The sequence below is a fragment of the Streptopelia decaocto genome (assembly GCF_964273445.1).
Source record: "Streptopelia decaocto genome assembly, chromosome: 9".
Classification (NCBI taxonomy): Eukaryota; Metazoa; Chordata; class Aves; order Columbiformes; family Columbidae; genus Streptopelia; species Streptopelia decaocto.
Window position 1 is genome coordinate 21914046 of NC_138664.1, and position 21610 is coordinate 21935655.

General features: G+C 55.2%; 1 long non-coding RNA gene across 1 annotated transcript in view; it reads left to right on the forward strand.

Annotated features, from left to right (window-relative positions):
* Nucleotides 1-20077, forward strand: part of LOC309443939 — a 56221-nt gene extending 36144 nt beyond the window's left edge. Inside the window, exon 3 of the long non-coding RNA XR_014184885.1 lies at nucleotides 19850-20077. This is a non-coding gene — a long non-coding RNA (uncharacterized lncRNA). The remainder of the gene's footprint in view (nucleotides 1-19849) is intronic.
* Nucleotides 20078-21610: the final 1533 nt, after the last annotated feature.

The window sequence follows — 21610 nt, forward strand, 5'->3', positions numbered from 1 at the left end:
ATCCCCCGGCACAGTCTCCCCGTGCGTGTCAGGGCTGCAGGGTGCCCAGCAGACGGGCTGCGATGCTGGAGCCGGGCAGGACGGGGAAAGCGCCCAGTGCAGCGGGTGAGGAACTCGCTTCAGACGGGCAGGAAAGGTCCCCGTCCCACAGCACGGCTGCCTCCTGCCCACTCAGCTGCCTCTGGCTGCCCGTGCCCTGCAGCAGGAGCTGGGTCCCCTCTGCCCGCTGTGCTGTGCTGGGGCCGGCTCCCAGCTCCGAGCAGCCCTGGGCTTCAGGCAGCATCACGGCCAACACCTGTGGAACCCCCCTGCCAGCGTGCAGGGAAACGTGGTCCTGGTGTTGAGCAGGGAGCGCTCGCTGGCCCCCGCCCTGCCCAGACAATCAGGGCCCCTCACTCACCCATCTCCAGGTGCTGGGCCATGCACAGCTCTTGGGGCTCTGCTGCAGAGCTGCTCTCCTGGGGAGCCCTGTCCTCCTCCAGGGCCACCACGGGGCAGGTGAGGTGTTTGTCTGCCATCTCGTGGGTTTGGGGACAGAGGTATGGGTGAGGAATGGGGAAGACTTGGTGAAACACCACGAGTCTGCCAAGGGCAGCCGGGGAAGACGTGGGCTGCACTTGGGGAGTCCTCAGCACAAGGCTGCCAGGGGGTATAGGTGAGGAATGGGGAAGACTTGGTGAAACACCACGACTGTGCCAAGGGCAGCCGGGAAAGACGTGGGCTGCACTTGGGGAGTCCTCAGCACAAGGCTGCCGGGGGCAGAGGGGAGTCTGCCAGGGGCAGCTAAAGTGAGGGTATGGTTGGACTCGATGATCTTAAAGGTTCGCTTCCAACCAAAAAGATTCTCTAAATCTCAAACTCAATGAAAGACGTGGGCTACGCTCGGGGGCTCTCGCCAGCTCCGTGCTCGCACCCTGTCTCGTCACCGTCCTGCCGGACAGTGTGGGCTGGGGCTGCAGCTGCGCTGAGCACAGGCAGGGCAGTGGGTGTCACAATGTGAGGTCACAAAGGGCCCCACTGTGACCCTGCGCCTGGGGAGCGAGGGGCAGCATGTCCCGTTGGGAGGAACAGGCCAGTTCAGCCCTGGGCACCTGGGTGCTCTCAGGTGTCTCCAGGTCCCCCTTTGCCCTCATGTCCCCTCGGGACTGCCCTGTTGCCCTGTGGTTTGTTCCAGAGCCCCGTGTTCACCTGACTGGCTGATCTGAATAGCAGTGAAGCTGCTCCTTTAGTGGGTTTGTAGAGATTTCTAGGGAATTCCAAAGGGTGGGCAGCAGAGGGGATGGGCTTTGTGTGCTGTCTCACCGCTTACAGAAGCTCTCAGTGGCTTGAGGATAAACTGAGCATATAACCAAGTGACAAACTGTTGGAGCGGGCAGAGCACAAAAGGAGGAGTCCAGGTGGTGGGGGGTGAAAAAGGTGGAAAGGCTGAGGTACTAAATGCCTTCTTCGCCTCAGTCTTTAACAGTCAGAACAGTTGTGCTCCAGGTACCCAGCCCTTGAAGCAGAAGACAGACATGGGGAGCAGAGTGAAGCCCCAATGATCCAAGGGGAAATGGTTGGCAACCTGCTGCACCACTTGGAAACCCACAAGTCTGTGGGGCCAGATGGGATACACCCAAGGGTTCTGAGGGAACTGGCGGAGGGGATCACTGAGCCACTTTCAATTATTTACCTGCAGGAGGACAAGAGACACAGAGAACATCACTGCTTTCCCTTATTAAATTCATCAGTGGCCACACAGTGTCTTTGTTTCTCGTTTAACTGTTCCTGCAGTAGTAACAACTCATTATGGGGCCCTTGAATTGCCTTACAGCTCTGGGCTGAGCTTTGATCTGGACTGTTGCTGTGCTTGGCGGCTGCTGTCCTTGAGGACCAGACGAACTCACTCCTGCCACCCTGCCTGGCAGTTCATTCCACCCGTGTCACAGCTCTGTCTGCAGCACTGACAGCTCCAGCTCCCCCAGTCAGGTCCCTGCTGAGGACATTTCCTCACATCTGGGCTGAGCCACCCCAGCTGTGGCACCAGCCCAGCTCTGACCTGCACAAGAAACCTGGTACCAAGTGTCCAAGAGCCCATGTGTGCAAAGGCTTTGCTGCAGAGCACAGACGTGACATGGCCAAGTATTGCTGAATGTCTCTCTAGACCGAGGAGTATAAAACCAGAATAAAATTACTAAATCCATTCAACTGAAGATATTCCTCCTTCAGCTTGGAGAAATTAGATCCTTTGCTGTAACCTTCCTGGCGTCCTGTCTAATGATGGGACAAGAAGAGATGATTTTCATACCAGTTTATTTTCTAATAGGAAGAATATAATGCTGGCAAGAAGTGTCTGTGCAGAGGAGAGAGAATCAACATCACTGATTACTTGAAGCTGTTTGAAATGTTGTGTCCCTGGAGGCCCAGGGACACCTGGAGGGAGCCCAGAGGGGGCAGAGAAAGGGACATCATGGGCTGCTCCTGTGCTGCTGAGCTGGGCTGGGCTCCTGGACACAGGGAGCTCACGGCAGCGGCAGCGCTGCAGAGAGACAGCTCTGCCCAGGGCAGCTCCTCTGCACAGGGTGAGGGCTCTGCCTGCAGCACCGAGGGCACAGGAGACAGGCACAGAGAGGGGAAAGACAACATGGGGTGGAGGATGCTGAGAGATCACTGGGAGAGAAATCTTCACAAATATTAAGCCTGTGGCTGCAGGACGTTGCATCTGCAAATCATGGCAGAATCTCTGATACCTGTCACATTGCAGAGCCTACAAGAGACGTAAGTACAACTCTTAGAGAGTCCCTGATGCAGAGGAGAGGATGTGCTGCAGAGCAGGGGTTGTCTTCTGCGCTGTCAGAGTGACAAGACGTGAATGCTGCGTTCTCCCCAGGGTGGCTGTGGGGTGTACATGTCAATGTGCAGGATGGGTGCCCAGGGCTGTCCTGCAGAGCAGGGTCCCTGCACCCCAGGGCTGTGCCGGGCAGGGACTCTGCCGCCTGCAGGGTCAGCGCTCAGCCTGCCGGGAGAGCCCAGCAACAGGAGGGGAGAAGCTGTGGGGGGAGGGAGCAAACCCTGTTGGGCAGGAAAGGTGCTTCTGCTGCTGAGAGGTGCCGTGTGGTCAGTGCTGCGCACAGTTCCAGATCACCTGCAGGATTTTTTGCGGCGATTAGGAACGACGCATACCAGGACACAGACAGAAATTCACGCAGATGCAGAGACCTTGTTCAGGAAGGAGCGCAGAGCCTGGCCAAGCCGAGAGCTGACCTAGGCCTAGGCTGCCTTCTTTATTCACCATTGACAATTTATAGGATTTACAGGTACGGGCCTGGAGTAAGATGTTTACACAAGGTGTTTTTCCACTAATTGATATTAAAAACACACTAAACTCATGTGATGTTTGTCTCACTTGTTTTTCCACTCATTCACAGACCAGGCCCAAGGACATTCACACGTCCCATGCACTAGGGGGCGGTTATCCAGCCCGAGATACCATTCTCACGAGTCTGGGCTATAACTTTTTACAGTTATGAGAAAGATACTTCAAAGTAATCTGTCCAAGGCCCTTTATATATTATTATGTTACTATTATGTCTTTGACCGTCCGGATGGTCATGTTAGTATTGATCTTCCTTTATCATCCAGGTGGCTGGAACCGCACATCTTGCTTTCCCACATTTTACTTTCCAACACGGGTCCTCAAGACATTATCTTTGAATCTCTCACACATGGCCAGTTGAACAGCTTGTCAGAGGAAATAAGGTGAAGTGAGTACACTGTGATGGAAACAAGGTTACATAAAAGTTTATCATTGTTTTACTCGTCTATTAATACTATTTAACAGATTTAAAGCAGTACAGAGAATGCCACATTGTACACCTCATGTTGCAAACATCGGCACTGAGCGTATTTCTGATATGAAATACAGGTGGATGCCTCTTGGAAAATATTTGTTCCTTTATAGAATGTTTTTCCATTTTTTTTTTTCCCATTGTCTGGAATGCTTTTCCTATTCCTCTTTCCTTTATTTCCATCCTGGGATGTGAATGTAACTTCCTACAATCAGCTCTTTGGGAAAGAGCGTGAAATCCAGGTGTTCACTTTGCTGTAGTTGGGAGGGGAACAAATACAGCGGTTTTGACTATTGATGTGATTCAGAGCAGCACATCAGACAGTTGCACTGGGTGCGGCTTTTTAGTGCAGGACTTGCAGAATCAAGAGGAAAAAGCCCAAACAAACACTTTCTCTGGGAACTGAGTTTCTAAAGGGAACATGACTCAGAGTTTTCCAGTAGCCACCAATTTTTTCCTCCAGGGCATTTACTCCTGATGTTCATCTTCTAGATGGTCTGTTTCAAGTGAAAAATGTGTTTTTATCTTGTGCGGTGCCCCTGGACCTGAGCAATCTTGTGATGGGACCCGCAGTGATGGAAGTTCTGTTTGCCTGTGGAGAATCCAGGAAGGTTCCTTCCAACTTGAGCCAAGAGGTGGAGAATCTTTTTACTCCCTCAGCTTCTGAAGCCATTTCTGCCAAAGCAGCAGCTGCTGAAAGTGACATAACGCAGGCTGATTATGCACGTCCCAATGTGAGTCGTCAGCACAAGGCCAGGAGAAAACCCTTGGGCACTGAAGATGAATTTGGCGCTTTCCGCCATCGCATCCTCCTCTGCTGAGGCCATGACATGAGGGGCAAGGTGTCGGGCAGAGTGACAGCCCAAGCAGCCAATCAGAGTTCAGCACCTCAGATGAAGGGCGGGCACTGCATTGCAGGAGCCTGACCAGCTGGGGGCCAGTCAGAGCCAGGATCACCTCAGGGAAGGGCAGAGTGACAGCCCAGGGGACCAATGCGGGGCAGCGTCCCCTCAGGGAGGAGACTGGCCGCCCTGCCGCCCGGTGCTGGCAAAGGTGGATGTGAGAAGGCGGCGGCTCTGCCGGTGGCCGGGCTGAGCTCGGACATGGCGCCCGTGGGGCTGCCCCAGGGCTGAGCAGCCCCGGCCCTGGCCCCGCCTCCTCTCTTCAGCCCTCCCCCAGCTCCACCCCCCTTGCCCATGTTCTGGACCCCCCGTCTCTGTGGGAGCCACCGCCTCACAGAGTCAGTGTCCCTGGGCTGTGCCACCACACAGCAGCCAGGGGCCACTGGGCTTCTCGCCGCCATCGCCGCCAGCACGTGGCCGCCAGTGATGAGGACGTGACGCTGAGGTGGAGGACGGGGTGGGTGGGCGACGATGGCGGGGCCGTGTTTGCCGTGGGGGTGCTCGCCATCACCTCACCCACATCCCCTCCCGCAGCACAAGCGACCCCACAGCGCCTGGAGGACGGTGAGGAGGGGAGGACGTGGCCGCCACCACACGTCAGCCCTGAGATGGTGAGTTGAGCGGGGGGATGGCGGGGCTGGGGTCTCCCCTCAGAGCAGGGGAGAACATCCCATCCGGACCCATGGATTTATGGATGTCCAGACTATTTAATTGCTCCCTAACCCAGTCCTCATCGACTAACGCAAACTCCTCCACTGACCTGGATTTGGGGAAAGAATTTGGAGGTGCAGGGTTTTGGGGTGCAGAGTTTCAGAGTTCAGGATTTGGGAGTGAAATAAATAACTTACGCTTTTTCTATGGATAAACAACATTTAATCCAATTCCTTGTATTCCTTAAACACATGTTCATTAGAGCATAAGCAAAACAGCACTGGGTGCGCGGGGGACTCGCTCCACCCAACATACACACTTTTAAACAATAAGAGGTGTGCTTAAATACAGTAAGGTGTTACATATTCATAATGACCCCAGGAACGCCTGTACATATTCATGACCTTTCCCCGCTTGTGATTAAAATGAGTCTCAGAGAACCATTTCCATAGACCCTCCCCTGTTGCGCCTGCGCAGTGCCACTTGGTGAATTTGAGGAGGGGTCTGTGGATGAAGGCTCCTTCAGCTTCGTCACAGTGAACTTTTTACCTTTGGCTCATTATGTTGAATTGGCTGGAACCCAAGCTGCCAAGTCGATTGAAACCAGACTGGCGCCCCCTTTTGCTGTAAATCTTCCTTATCTTGTCTCCTCAAGTTTACAGCTGGTGCAGTAAAACTTCTTCTCTTGGCATTCGATGGGGTTCTGTTCTTCTTAACATAAAGCTCTAAACTAAGCATTTATTGTGTGACTAAGCCTTAAAGAGTTAGTTCGTTAGTAGGCACCCATTATATGTTTAGTTAACCCTTAAAATGTTAGTTCCCTCTGTCAATATAACTTCATAAGCAAGTTTCATAACTTTTTACATAGAACTTAACCAGCTTTTTCCAGGTTCAGAGCCCGAGCCTCATTTGGTTATATCTGTAAACATTAAACATCTCAGCAAGAATCACAACTGCATTTTTCACAGGGAGGAAAATTTAAGGTTGCAGAGTGTGGGGTGCAGAACATTGGGGCACAGAATTTGGGGGTGCGGGGTTTCAGGGTTCAGGATTTGGAGGTGTGGAGTTTTGGGGTGCAGGGTCTGGGGGTGAAGGATTTGAGGGTGCAGGGTGGTGGGGGAAGGATTTGGGGGTGAGAGAGTTGGGATGCAGCATGTGGGGGTGCAGAGTTTTGGGCGGCAAGGATCTGGGGGTGTAGGATTTGGGGGTTCAGTTTTAAGCGTAGCACAATCCTGGGGTGCAGGGGTTTGCAGTGAAAGGTTTGGTAGGGCAGGATTTGGGGTGCAGGATTCTGGGGTGCTGGGTTTTGGGGTACAGGATTTGGTGTTGCAGGGATGGGGTTGAAGGGCTTGGGTTTCCAGGACTTTGAGGTGCAGGATTTGGAGGTGCAAGGTTTGGGAGTGAATTCTTTGGGGGTGCAGGGTTTGGGTGGTCAGGACCTGGGGGTGCTGCATTTGGGGGTGCAAGGTTTTGGGGTGCAGGGTTTGGGTGTTCAGGACCTGGGGGTGCCGCATTGGGGGTGCAAGGTTTTGGGGTGCAGGGTTTGGGGAGGCAAATTATGGGGGTCGTGGGGTTTAGGAGGACAGGATTTAAAGGCGCAGGATTTGGGGATTCAGGACCTGGGGGTGCAGGTTTCAGGGTGTGAGGTTTAGGGGTGCATTATTAGAGGGTGGAAGATTAGGGGGTGCAGGGTTGGGTGGTGCGGATCTGGGGTGCACATTTGGGGCGTTAAGGACGTGGGGGTGGGGGACTTGGGCGTTCAGGGATTGGGAGTGCACAGTTTGGGGGGGTAGAGTGCAAGCTGGGAGGGGCAGAATTTGGGGTGCAGGGTTTGGGGGTGCATTGTTGGGGGACAGGATTTGGGGGTGCAGGGTTTGGGGATGCAGGATTTAGGGTGCAGGATCTGGGGCTGTATGGCCGGGGGGTGAAGGGTTTGGGGGAAAGACTATTGGGGTGCGTGGTTTAGGGGTGCAGGGGCTTGGGGGAAACGATTTGGGGCTGCAGGGTTTTGAAGGATTTGGGGGTTCAAGATTTGGTGGTTCAGGATTCTGGGGTGCCGGGTTTTGAGGTGAAGGATTTGGGGGTGCAGGGTTTGGAGATGGATGATTACGGGGTGCAGACTTTGGAATTCAGGATCTTGGGGTGCACGGGTCTGCAGTGAAGGATTTGGTAGAGCAAGATCTGGGGGTGCAGGACTTTTGGGTGAGGTTTGGGGTGCAGGTTTCGTGTGTTCAGGGTTAGGGGTGCAGGATTTGAGGGTGCAGGGCTTTGGGTGCAGAGTTTGGGGGTGCAGGGTTTTTGGCAGGAGGATCTGAGGGTGCAGGATCTGGGACAGCAGCGTTTTCAGCGCAGGTGTTGGGGAGACTTGATTTTGGGGTGCTCACTTTGGGGCTGCAGGATCTGGGGGGGCAGGATTTGGGGTTTCAGGGTTGAGGGTAACAGGAATTTGGGGTGCAGGGGCTTGGGGTGAAGAGTATGGTAGGGCAGGATTTGGGAAGGAAGGAAGGAAAAAAGGAAAGGAAGGGTCTGGGGGTGCAGGATTTGGGGGTGCAGGGTTTAGGGGTGCAGGATCTGGGGGGCAGGATCTGGGGATGCAGGATTTGTGTTTCAGGGTTTAGGGGTGCAGGATCCGGGGGTGCAGGGTGTTTGGGTGAAGGGCTTGGTAGGGCAGGATTTTGGGGTGAAGGATTTGGGGTGCAGGGTTTGGGGGTGCAGGGTTTGAGGGTTAAAAGATTTGGGGGTGCAGGGTTCAGCTGTTCAACCTGGGTGTGCAGGGTTTGCACGTTCAAGGTTTGCGGTGCGTTGTTTTGGGGGAAAAGATTTGGGGGTGCAGAGTTTGTGAGAGAAGAATTGGGGGCTGCATGATTTGGGGGTTCATGGTTTAGGGTAGCAGGATGTTGGGGTGCAGGATATGGGGGTGCAGTGTTTGTGGGTGCAGGGATTGGGGTTCAGCATTTGGGGGTGCAAGATTGGAGTTTCAGGGTTTGGGGGTGTAGGCTTTTGAGGGCAGGATCTGGGGGTGCAGGATTTAGGGGTGTAGGGTTGGGCGTGAAGGGTTTGGGGGACAGAATTTTGAGGTGAAGGGTTTGGGGTGCAGGATTTGCATTTCAGGGCTTGGGGGTGCAGGATTTTAGGATGCTGGCTTTGGGCATGAATGCTTTCTGGGTGCAGGGATTTGGGGGTGCATGGTTTTTGGGTGAGGAATTTGGGGTTCAGGGTTAGGGGTGCAGGGTTTGGGGGTGCAGGGTGTTGGAGAAGGATTTGGTGTGCAGGGTTTGGGGTGCTGGATTTGGGTTTCAGGGTTTGGGGTTGCAGGATTTTAGGGTGCAAGGTTTGGGTGTTCAAGATTTAAAGGAGCAGGATCTTGGGGTGCAGGGTTTGAAGGGTGCAGGGTTCAGGGGTTCAGGACTTGGGGGTTGGGGGATTTGGGTGTGCAAGGATTGGGGGGTGCAGGGTGGGGCAAGGAAGGCTCTGAGGGTGCAGAGTTTGAAGTTTCAGGACTTGGGGATGCAGGATTTGGGGGTGCAGGCTTAATGGGTGCAGGGTGTTAGGGGGAAGGATTTGGGGGAGCAAGATTTGGGTGTGCAGGATCTGGGGGTGTGGGGTTTTAGGGTGAAGAGCTTGCAGGTGCAGGTCTTGGGGGGTTAAAATTTGGGGGGGAAAGGTTTGGAGGAGCAGGATTTAGGGGTGCAGGGTTTTGGGGTGCAGTGTTTTGGAGTGCAGGGTTTAGGGAAGGATGATATGGGGGTGCAGGGTTTAGGGCAGCAGGATCCTGGGGTGCAGGGGTTTGGGGTGGAGGGCTTGGTAGGGCAGGATTTGGGGGTGGAAAGTTTAGGGGGTAGGGTTTGGGGTGCAAGATTTAGGAGTGAAGGGGTCTGGGGGTGCAGGGTTATGGGGTGCAGAATTTTAGGGTGAAGGTTTGGTAGGGCTGAGTTTGGGGGTTCAGGGTTTTTGGGCTGCAGGATTACTTGGGATTTGGGGGTGCAGGGTCTAGGGCAGCACGATCTTGTGATGAAGGGATTTGGGGTGAAGGGTTGGGCAGGGCAGGATTTGGGGTTGCAGGATTTGGTGGGGCAGGAATTGGGGGTGCAGGGTGTTGGGGGGAAGGATTTGCTGGTGCAGCTTTTAGGGTAAAGGGTTTTGGGGTGCAGGGTTTCAGGGTGGAGGATTTGAGGGTAGAGGGTTTAGGGATGAAGAGTGTTGGGGTACAGGGTAGTGGGGTGTAGGGTTTGCAGGGCAGGATCTGGGGGTGCGGGATTTAGGGGTGCAGGGTTGGGGGTGAAGGGTTTGGGGGACAGAATTTCGAGATGAAGTGTTTGAGGGTTCAGGGTCTTGGGGTACAGGGGTTTGGGGTGAAGGGGTTGAGTGGGGCAGGATTTTGGCGTGCAGGGTTTGGGACTATAGGTTTTGGGGGGTAGGGTTTGGGGGTACAAAGTTTAGAGGGCAGGGTTTTGGGGTGCAGGATCTTGGGGTGTACGAGTTTTGGGTGTGGGATTTGAAGGAAAATGATTTGGGGTGCAGGGCTTGCGGGGGCAGGTTTTGTGTGTTCAGAACTGGGGGTGCGGGATTTTGCATTGAAGGGCTCTGGGGTGCCAGGGTTGGCCTGCAGGGTTTGGGGTGCAGTATTTTGGGGTGCAGGGGTTTGGGTTTCAGGACCTGGGGGTGCAGGGTCTTAGGGAACAGGATTTCAGGGGTGCAGGATTTGAGGGGTGACGGCCTTGCGGGCCTTGGGGATGAAGGATTTGGGAGTGCAGGGTTTGGGGGTGCAGATTTGGGGTGCAGGGTTTAGGGGGTGTAGGGTTTTGGAGGGGCACGATATTGGGGTGCAGGATTTAGAGGTGCCGACTTTTGGTCAGCAGGATTGGGGGGGCAAGGATTTGGGGGTTTAGGGTAGCAGGGACTTGGGGTGCAGGGTTTGTAGGGCAGGATCTTGGGGTGCAGGATTTGGGGTTCAGGGTTCAGGATGTACATTTTTGGGATGCAGGGTTTGAGGGCACAGGGTTTTGGGGTGAAGGGTTTAGAGAGCAGGATTCAGAGTGCAGGGTTTGGGGGTTCAGGGTCTAGGGTGGCAAGAATTTTGGGGTGCAGGCCTTTGGAGCAAAGGGTTCTGGGGTGCTGGGTTTTGGGGTGCAGGATTTGGGTGTGCAGGGTTGGGGGTTGGGGAGAAGGATTTTAGGGTGCAAGATTTTAGGGTGAAGGTTTGGTGGGGCTGAGTTCAGGGTTTTGGGGGGCAGGGTGTTGGGTGCAGGATCTGGGGGTAGAGGATTTATGGGTGCAGGGTGTTGTGGGGAAGGATCTTGGGGTGCAGGGTTTGGGGGGTGCAGGGTTTTTGAGTGAGGGATTGGGGGTTCAGAGTTAGGGGGTGCAGGCTTTGGGGGTGCAGGGTGTTGGTGAAGGATTTGGGGTGTAGGGTTTGGGGGTGCAGGGTGTTTGGGGAAGGATCTGGGGATACAAGATTTGGGGTTGCTGGGTTTGGGGGTTAAAGGATTTGGGGGTGCAGGGTTCAGGTGTTCAGGACCTGGGCGTGCAGGGTTTGCGGGTTCAAGGTTTGGGGCGCATTGTTTTGGGGGACAGGATTTGGAGGTGCAGAGTTTTGGGGTGCAGGGTTTGTGAGAGAAGAATCGGGGGGTGCATGATTTGGGGTTTCAGGGTTTGAACGGCAGGATCTGGGGGTGTGGGATTTAGGGGTGTAGGGTTGGGGGGTGAAGGGTTTGGGGGACAGAATTTTGAGGTGAAGGGTTTGACGTGCAAGGTTGGGTAAGGCAGGATTTTGGGGTGCAGGGTTTGGAGGTGCAGGATTTTTGGGTGAGGGATTTGGGGTTCAGGTTTAGGGGGTGCAGGGTTTGGGGCAGCAGGGTGTTGGGGAAGGATTTGGGGTGCAGGATTTGGGGGTGCAGAATTTAAGGGTGCACGATTTGAGGGTGAAGATTTGAGGGGTGCAGGGTTTTTGGGTGAGGGATTTCGGGTTCAGGGTTAGGGGGTGCAGGGTTTGGTGGGGCAGGAATTGGGGGTGCAGGGTGTTGGGGAGAAGGATTTGCTGGTGCAGGTTTTAGGGTAAAGGGTTTTGTGGTGCAGGGTTTTGGGGTGGAGGATTTGGGGGTGAAGGTTTGGGGGTGCAGGGTGTTGGGGAAGGATCAGTTGGTTCAAGATCTGGGGGTGCAGGATTTTGCGGTGCAGAATTGGGGGTGCAGGGTCTGGGGTGTAGGGTTTTGGGGACAGGATCTGGGGGTGCGGGATTTAGGGGTGTAGGTTTGGGGGGTGAAGGGTTTGGGGGACAAAGTTGTGAGGTGAAGGGTTTGCGGTGAAGGTTTTGGGGTGCAGGATCTGGGGTGCAGGATTTGGGTTTCAGGGTTTGGGGTGCAGGATCTGAGGGTGCAGGGCTTTGGATGAAGGGCTTCGTATGGCAGGATTTTGGGGTGAAGGATTTGGGGGTGTAGAGTTTTCGGGTGCAGGGTTTGGGACTGCAGGTTTTGGGGTGTAGGGTCTGGGGGGCAGGGTGTGGGGTACAAATTTAGGGGGCAGGGTTTTGGCATGCAGGATCTTGGGGTGTACAAGTTTTGGGTGTGGGATTTGAAGGAAAGTGATTTGGGGTGCAAGGTTTTGGGGTGCAGAGTATGCGTGGGCTGGTTTTCCGTGTTCAGGAACTGGGGGTGCAGGGTTTTGAGGTGCAGGGTTCAGGTGTTCAGGACACTGGGGTGCAGGGTTTGAGGGAAGGATCTGGAGGTGCACGGTTTCGGGGTGCAGGGTTTTGGAGTGGAGGATTTTGGGGGGCAGTGTTTGGGGGGGCAGGGTTAGTTGGGGTTTGGGGTTACAGGTTTTGGGGGTGCAGGGTTGAGGGAATTATTTGAGGTGCAGGGTTATGAGAGTGCAGGATTTCCGGGTGCAGAGTTTGGGGGTGCTGGGTATGGGGCAGCAGGATCTGGGGGTTCAGGTTTTGGGGGTGCATTCATTTGGGGGGAGGATCTGGGGGTGCAGGGTATAAGGGTTCAGGATTTGGCGCTGTAGAGTTCTGGGGTGCAGGGTTTGGGGTTCAGGTTTTGGGGTGCAGGGTTTGGTGGTAGAGTTTAGGATGCAGGTTTTGGGACTGCATGATTTAGGGTGCAGGATTTGGGAGGGAATGCTTTGGGGTGCTGTGTTTCTGGGGGTGCAGGGTTGGAGGTGCAGGGTTATTGGGTGTAGGGGTTTGGGGTACAAAGTTTTGGTAGAGCGTGGTTTGGTGTGCAGGATCTTGGGGTGCAGGATTTGGGGGTGCGCAGTTTAAGTCAACAGGATTTAGGGGTGCAGGATTTGGGGTTGCAGGGTTCTGGGGTGCCAGGTTTTGGGGTGCAGGGTTTTGGGAAGGATGATATGGGGGTGCAGGGTTTAGGGTACCAGGATCTTGGGGTGCAGGGGTTCAGGGTGGAGGGCTTGGTAGGGCAGGATTTGGGGGTGGAAAGTTTAGGGGGTAGGGTTTGGGGTGCAAGATTTAGGAGTGAAGGGGTTTGGGGGTGCAGGGCTCTGGGGTGCAGGGTTTGGGGAAGGATGATATGGGGGTGCAGGGTTTAGGGTAGCAGGATCTTGGGGTGCGGCGGTTTGGGGTGAAGGGTGTTGGGTGCAGGATCTGGGGCTCCAGGATTTATGGGTGCAGGGTGTTGGGGGTTGAGGGTAGGAGGATCTTCGGGTGCAGGGCTTTGGGGCACAGGATTTGGGTGTGCAGGGTGTTGGGGTTCAGGATAGGGGGGTGCAGGGTTCGGGTGTTTAGGAGCTGGGGGTGCAGAGTTTTGAGGCTGCAAGTTCTGGGGGTGTACGGTTTTGGGGTGCAGCATTTAGGGTGAAGGCTTTTCCAGAGGAGCATTTGGGGGTGCAGGGTTAGGGGTGCAGGGTTCTCATGCTGAGGAGCTGGGGGTGCAGGATCTGGGGGTTGAAGGTTTGGGGGGCTGGATGAGGTGGTGCATGATTTAGGGTTGCAGACCTTGGGGGGCAGGGCTTTGTTGGCAAAATTTGTGGGTGCAGCGTTTTGGGGTGCAGAGTTTGGGAGATTAGGGTTTGGGGGTGCAGGGGCTTGGGGGGGAAATTTAATGTTGCGGAGTGTGGGTTGCACTGGATCTGGGGTGAAGGATTTGGGAGTGTGGGGTTTGGGGGTCAGTATCTGGGAGCTGAGATATTTTGGGTGCAGGGTTTGGGTGGGCTGGATTTTGGGGTGCAGGATCTTGGGGTGTAGGGTTTTGGGGTGCAGGATTCGGGGTTGCAGAGTTTGGTATTACAGGTTTTGGGGGTCCATGGCTTGGGAGGAAGGATTTGGGGGTGCAGAATTTAGGGGTGCACATTTTGAGGATGCAGAGTTCAGGGGTGAAGAATTGGGGATGCAGGGTTTTGGGGGCATTATCTGGGGCATCAGGATTTGGGGGTGCAGGGTTTTGAGGTGCAGGGTTCAGGTGTTCAGGACACTGGGGTGCAGGGTTTGAGGGAAGGATCTGGAGGTGCACGGTTTCGGGGTGCAGGGTTTTGGAGTGGAGGATTTTGGGGGGCAGTGTTTGGGGGGGCAGGGTTAGTTGGGATTTGGGGTTGCAGGGATTTGGGGTGCAGGGTTTGGGGGTGTAGGATGTGGGGGTGAAGGATTTCAGGGTGCAGGGTTGGGGGGAAGGATTTGTGGGGGCAGGGTTAGGTGGCATATGGGGCTGCAGGGTTTAAGCAGGTAAGATTTTGGGGTGCAGGGGTTTGTCATGCAAGGTTTGTGAGGGCAGGGTTTTGAGGTGCAGGGCTTTGGGGTGAGGGTTTGGGGATGCAGGACTCATGTGTTTAGGAACTGAGGCTGCAGGATTTGGGGGTTCAGGGTTTGAGAGTGCAAGGGTTTGGAGTGTCGGGTTATGGGGTGCAAGGTTTGGAGTTGCAGGAGTTTGGGGTGCAGGGTGTAATGGTGCAAGGCATGGGGGAGCAGGATCGGGGGTGCACGTTATGGGGGCATGATTTGGGGGTGCAGGTTTTCAGGGTGTTTTATTTTTGGGGTTCAGGGCTTTGGGGAGGAGGATCTGAGGGGGCAGGATTTGGGAGTACGAGGTTTGTGTGTTCAGAACCAGGGGTGCAGCATTTAGGGGCCAGGATTTGGGGTGCAGGGCTTGGGGGTGCAGGATTTGCAGTGCAGGCTTTTGGGGTGCAGGGCTTTAGGGTAGACGGCTTGCTGGGGCAGGGTCTTGGGGTGTAGGGCTTTGGGGTGCAGGATTCGGGGTTGCAGAGTTTGGTATTACAGGTTTTGGGGGTTCATGGCTTGGCAGGAAGGATTTGGGGGTGCAGAATTTAGGGGTGCACGTTTTGAGGGTGCAGAGTTTAGGGGTCAAGAATTGGGGATGCAGGGTTTTTGGGGGCATTATCTGGGGGGTCAGGATTTGGGGGTGCAGGGTTTTGAGGTGCAGGGTTCAGGTGTTCAGGACACTGGGGTGCAGGGTTTGAGGGAAGGATCTGGAGGTGCACGGTTTCGGGGTGCAGGGTTTTGGAGTGGAGGACTTTGGGGGGCAGTGTTTTGGGGGGCAGGGTTAGTTAGGATTTGGGATGCAGGGTTTAGGGGTGCAGAATCTGGAAGTGCACAGTTTGGGGACAGGATCTGGGGGTGCAGGGTGGAGGGAATTACTTGAGGTGCAGGGTTATGAGAGTGCAGGATTTCCGGGTGCAGAGTTTGGGGGTGCTGGGTATAGGGCAGCAGGATCTGGGGGTTCAGGTTTTGGGGGTGCATTCATTTGGGGGGAAGGATCTAGGGGTGCAGGTTTTGGGGGTCCAAGGTTAGACGGCCTTTGGGGCTGCAGGAATTTAAGGTGCAGGGTTTAGGGGTGCAGTGCTCTGGAGGAAGGATTGGGGTGCAGGATTTGGGGGTGCATGGTTCTGGGGTGCAGGGTTTGGAGTCTGGGATGTGGGTCTGGAGGATTTGGGGGTGCAGGGTTCTGGGGTGCAGAGTGTGGGGCTGCAGGGTTTGGGGCAGCAGGATCTGGGGGTGCAGAGTTGGGGGGTGCATTGTTTTTTGGGGGAGGATTTGGAGTGCAGGGTTTTAGGGTTTAGGATCTGGAAGTGCAGAGTTCTGGGGTGCAGGATCTGGGGGTACAGGATTTATGGGTGCAGAGTGTTGGGGTTTAGGGTAGGAGGATCTTGGGGTGCAGGGGTTTGGGGTGGACGGCTTGGTAGGGCCAGATTTGGGGGTGCAGGGCTTTAGGGTGAGGCTTTGGGGGTGCGGGTGTCATGTCTTTAGGAACTGGGGGGGCAGGATTTTGTGGTGCGGACTTTTGAGTGCAAGATTTGGGTGTTCAGGACCTGGGGGTGCAGCGTTTGGGGGTGCAGGATTTGGGGTTGTAGGAGGCAGGATCTGGGGCGCAGCTTTTGAAGTTGCAGGTTTTGGGGGTGCAGGATCTGGAGAGTCAGGATTTGGGGGTGCATGGTTTAGGGTGCACATGTTTTGGGCGTGCATGATTTGAGAGTGCAGGGCCATGGGGTGCAGGATTTTGGGGTCAGGATTTGGGGGTGCAGGGTGTTGGGAGAAGGATTCAGGGTGCAGCATTTTGAAGTGCAGGGTTTGGACGGGGAGGTTTTGGGAGTGCAAGATATGGTGGTGCATGTTTTGGGCTTGCAGTGTTAAGGTGGTGAAGGATTAGAGGTGCAGGGTTGGGGCTGCAGGGTTTTGGGGGCCTGATTTGGGGGTACAGGACCTGGGAGTGCAAGATCCTGGAGTTCAGGATTTGGGGGTTCAGATTTGGGGCTGCAGGGTATGGGAGGGAAGTATCTGGGGCTTCAGGGTTTGGGGGTGCAGGGTTTGGGGGTGCAGGTTACATGAGTTCAGGAATTGGGGGGGCAGGAATTAAGGCTGCAGGATTTGGGGGAAGAATTTGGGGGTGCAGGGTTTTGGGGTGCTGGGTTTTGGGGTACAGGATTTGGTGTTGCAGGGATGGGGTTGAAGGGCTTGGGTTTCCAGGACTTTGAGGTGCAGGATTTGGAGGTGCAAGGTTTGGGAGTGAATTCTTTGGGGGTGCAGGGTTTGGGTGGTCAGGACCTGGGGGTGCTGCATTTGGGGGTGCAAGGTTTTGGGGTGCAGGGTTTGGGTGTTCAGGACCTGGGGGTGCCGCATTGGGGGTGCAAGGTTTTGGGGTGCAGGGTTTGGGGAGGCAAATTATGGGGGTCGTGGGGTTTAGGAGGACAGGATTTAAAGGCGCAGGATTTGGGGGTGCAGGGTTTGGGGATTCAGGACCTGGGGGTGCAGGTTTCAGGGTGTGAGGTTTAGGGGTGCATTATTAGAGGGTGGAAGATTAGGGGGTGCAGGGTTGGGTGGTGCGGATCTGGGGTGCACATTTGGGGCGTTAAGGACGTGGGGGTGGGGGACTTGGGCGTTCAGGGATTGGGAGTGCACAGTTTGGGGGGGTAGAGTGCAAGCTGGGAGGGGCAGAATTTGGGGTGCAGGGCTTAGGATGGAAGCATTTGGGTATGCAGGGTTTGGGGGTTCAGGATTTGGGAGGGCAGCATTAGGGGGTGCAAGATTTTGGTTGTAGGGTTTAGGGGTACAGAGTTTGGTAGGGCCGAAATTGGGGTTGCAGGATTTAGGGTGCAGGGTTTGGTGCTGCAGGGTTTTGGGGTGAAGGGTTAATAGGGATGCAGAATCTAGGGTGCAGTGTTTGCGAGTGCAGGGATTGGGGATCAGCATCTGGGGGTGCCAGGTTGGGGTATCAGGGTTTGGGGGAGTAGGCTTTTGGAGGCAGGATCTCGGGGTGCAGGATATAAGGTGTAGGGTTGAAGGGTGACGTTTTTGGGGGACAGAATTTCGAGGTGAAGGGTTTGAGGCACAGGGTTTGCGGTGAAGGTTTTGGGGTGCAGGATTTTAGGATGCAGGATTTGGGCATGAATGCTTTCTGGGTGCAGGGATTTGGGAATGCAGGGTGTTGGGGAAGGATTTGGGGGTGCAGGGTTTGGAGGTGCAGTGTTTCAGGGATCAGGGTTTGGGGGGGCAGAATTCCGGGTGCAGGGTTTGGGATTGCAGGATTTGGGGTAGCAAGACTGTGGGCTGCAGGGGTTTGGGGTGAAGGGTTGGGTAGGGCAGGATTTGGGGTGCAGGATTTGGGGGTGCAGGGTCAGGCAAGGAAGGCTCTGAGGGTGCAGAGTTTGAAGTTTCAGCACTTGGGGGTGCAGGATTAATGGGTGCAGGGTGTTTGGGGGAAGGATTTGGGGGTGCAGGGCTTTGAAGTGCAGGGTTTAAAGGGACGGCATATGGGGTGAACAATTTGGAGTGCACGTTTTCTGGGGGTGCAAGATTTGAGAGTGTAGGGATTTGGGGTGAGGGATTTTGGGGTGCCAGGTTTGGGGGTGGAAGGATCTGCGGGTGCAGGGTCTGTAAGTGCCTTGATTTGGGTCAGAATTTGGGGTTGCAGGGTTTGTGGGGCAGGATTTTGGGTGCAGCGGTTTTGGGTGAGGGATTTGTGGTTCAGGGTTCGGGGGTGCAGGGTGTTGGTGAAGGATCTGGGGGGGCAGGGTTTGGGGGTGCAGGGTGTGGTAGGGCATGAATTGGGGGTGCAGGGTTGAGGGTAGAAGGATTTTTGGGTGCAGAGGTTTAGGGTGAAGGGGTTTGGGGGTGCACTGTTGGGGGGCAGGGTTTGGCACAGATTTTTGGGTTGCAGCATTTAGAGGGCAGGATTTTCAGGTACTGGGTTTGGGGATGCAGGATATGGGGGTGAATGGTTTGGGGGGTTCAGGATTCTGGGGTGTAGGATTTAAGAGGTGCAGGGTTTAGATGAGCAGGGTTTGGGGGTTCAGGACGTGGGGGTGGACGATTTGGGCGTTTAGGGTTTGGGGGTGCAGGATGTTGGGGGAGGGATTTCGGGTTGCAAGATTTGGTGTTCCAGGGTTTTTGGGTGAAGGATCTGGGGGTGCAGGGTTTTGGGGTGCACTCTTTGGGGATGCAGGATTTGGGGCTGCAGGATTTGGAGGTTCAGGAAATGGGGTTGAAGGATTTGGGGGGTGCAGAGTTTTGAAGTGCAGGATTTGGGGGGCAGGATCTGGGGGTGCAGGATATGGACATGAATGCTTTCGGGGTGCAGGGTTTTTTGGGAGGGATGACAGGATTTAGGGGGCAGCAACTGGGGGTGCAGGATCTAGGGGTTCAGATTTTGGGGTGCAGGGTTGTGGAGAGCAGGAACAGAGGTGCAGGGGGGCAGGGGGGCAGGGTTTGGTGGGGCAGCAATTGGGGGTGCAGGCTGTTGGCGGGAAGTATTTGCTGGTGCAGCTTTTAGGGTAAAGGGTTTTGGGGTGCAGGGTTTCGGGGTGGAGGATTTGGCGGTAAAGGTTTTGGGGGTGCAGGGTGTTGGGGGAAGGATCTGTTGGTTCAAGATCTGGGGGTGCAGGATTTGGGGGTACAGGGTTCGGGGGTGTAGGGTTTGGGCGGCAGGATCTGGGGGTGCAGGATTTAAGGTTGCAGGATTTGGGGGGTGAAGGGTTTGGGGGACAGAATTTCGAGGTGAAGGTTTGGGGGTGCAGGATTTGGGTTTCAGGGTTTGGGGTGCAAGATTTAAGGGTGCAAGGTTTGGGTGTTCAAGATTTAGGACAGCGGGATCTTGGGGTGCAGGGTTCTTGGGTGAGGGATTTGGGGTTCAGGGTTAGGGGGTGCAGGGTGTTGGGGAAGGATTTGGGGTTCAGGGTTTGGGGGTGCAGGGTGTTGGGGAAGGATTTGGGGTTCAGGGTTTGGGGGTGCAGGGTGTTTGGGTGAGGATCTGGGGATGCAGAATTTAGGAGTGTAGGGCTGAGGGGTGCAGGGCTTTGGAGTGCAGTATTTGGGACTGCAGGTTTTGGGGTGCAGGGTTTGCGTGTTCAGGAACTGTGGGTCCTGGGGTACAGGATTTGGTATTACAGGGATAGGGTTGAAGGGCCTGGGTTTCCAGGACTTTGAGGTGCAGGATTTGGAGGTGCAAGGTTTGGGAGTGAATTCTTTGGGGTGCAGGGTTTGGGTGTTCAGGACCTGGGGGTGCTGCATTTGGGGGTGCAAGGTTTTGGGGTGCAGGGTTTGGGTGTTCAGGACCTGGGGGTGCCGTGTTGGGGGTGCAAGGTTTTGGGGTGCAGGGTTTGGGTGTTCAGGACCTGGGGGTGCCGTGTTGGGGGTGCAAGGTTTTGGGGTGCAGGGTTTGGGTGTTCAGGACCTGGGGGTGCCACGTTTGGGGGTGCAGGGTTTGGGAAGACAGGATCTGGGGGTGGAGGATTAGGGTGAGGGTTTGGGGGTGCAGGTTTCATGTGTTCACGAACTGGGGATGCAGGATTTGGGGGCGCAGGGTCTAAGGGGCAGGATTTGGGGTTGAGGGTGCAGGGTTTGGGGGGAAGGCTCTGGGGGTGCGGGGTTTGGGAAGAGTATTTTGGGGTGCAGGATTTTTGGTGCCGTGTTTGTGGGCAGGTTGGGGTGATCACTGCTGACCTGCACACACTTGCTCTCTCTGTATTCACCTTCACTCTGCTCCTCCATCTCCCCACTGTTCTCTCCAGCTTCTCTCTTTCCGTTTCCACCGCACTCTTGACACAGACCTGACCCACTGAGAATGTTCCAGAACACGCCGATCCAAACCCCGGGGTGACCTTCGGGCTCCATGACAATGTGCAAATTGAGGGTGCGACGGAATCCGAGAACCATTCTGGTTGTCAAACACCTCGAAGATGCTGAGTCCAAGCACAAGCCCCGGCACTGCCCCCCGTCCCTCAGGAGCTCAGCGGAAACCCCTCCAGGGACGGCGACTCCAGCCCTGCCCTGGGCAGCCCGTTCAGTGCCCCACAGCCCTTGCCGGGAGGAACAGTTTCCAGGCTCCAGTCAGAACCTCACCTGGTACCACCGGGGCCGTTTCCTCTCCTCCTGTCGCTCGTTCCCGGGCAGTCACAGATCCCCGCTCTCCGGGCTCTGTGGGCGGCTCCTGTCCGGCCGCCCCCCGCGCTCCCGCTCTGTCTCTGCCCGAAGGCTCAGGCGGGAACGGCCGCTGCGTCCCGGCGGCCAATCGCAGCTCGCCGCCTCCGCCCCGCGCGCCGCCGGCCGTTGGCCCCGCCCCCTCATCCCCTCACCCCCTCAGGAGGAGCCTCACAGCGCTGGTGCTGAATCCGGAGCTCCTGGCGCCGCTCGGGGGGCTCCGGGGGACACCCCAAAAGGTGATGGACCCTGCCCTGTGGGCAGAGGGAGAAGACCCGAGACAGCCCCTGCCCTGTCGCTGCGGGCACACGTAGGGCACCGAAAAGAGGACGAGGCTTGGAAGCGACTTCCAGTTCGGCGCCACGGGCATCCTAGGGAAGATATGCAGGCCAAACGTCAGAAAGGTACAGCCACCTAGAAGAACTTAGCTGAAAGAAAAGTCACTAAAAGAGAACCGGTCTAGTTTTTAACAAAACCAGGGCACCCCCAAATTGTGTATTTTGCCCTAAAAAATGGGCCCAAAAAATGCTTTTTCCCCCCAAAAATTGGGTTCCCCGCAAAACTGAGTTTCCCCCCAAAAATGGACCTCAAGTACTGGGTTTTTTCCCCCAAAAAATGTGTTCCCTCCAAAAAATGGGTCTTGTTCCCTCCAGAATGGGTACTACTCCACGAAAAATGGGGCTAAAAATGGGTGTTTCATTCAAAAAATATGTCCAAAAAATGGTGTTTACCCACAAAATGTGGGCCCAAAAGATGTTTTTTCCCCCCTCAAAGAATAAGTGCACCAAAAAATGTGTGCACCCTCCGAAAATGGGTCCAAAAATGGGTGTTTCTCCCCAAATATGGCCCTAAAATTGGGGTTTTCCCCCCAAAAATGCACTTGTTTCTAATAAAAAAATGTGTTTCCCCCACAAAAATGGGTCCTACCCCACAAAAATGGATCAAAAGATGAGTGTTTCCCCCAAAAATGTTATAAATTTTTTTGCAAGATTTGCCAAGTTTGGGCAAAATTACCAATTTTCTTGTCAAGATTTGTAGATTTTGGGGCAAAATTGCAAAGGTTTTGGGCAAGGTTTGCAATTGGGGGGGGAAATTAGTATTTTGAGGCAAGATTTGTGCATTTTTTTGTTAAATCACAGATTTATTTGCAAGATTTTGGAAGATTTGCAATTTCTTTTTGGCAAAACTACTCAGTTTTGGGGCATTATTGTGCAAGATCATGAGAGAGGTTCTCCTGCCCCTCTGCTCTGCCCTGGGGAGACCACACCTGGAATCTTGTGTCCAGTTGTGGCCCCTCAGTTCCAGCAGGACGGGGAACTGCTGCAGAGAGTCCAGCGCAGCCACCAAGATGC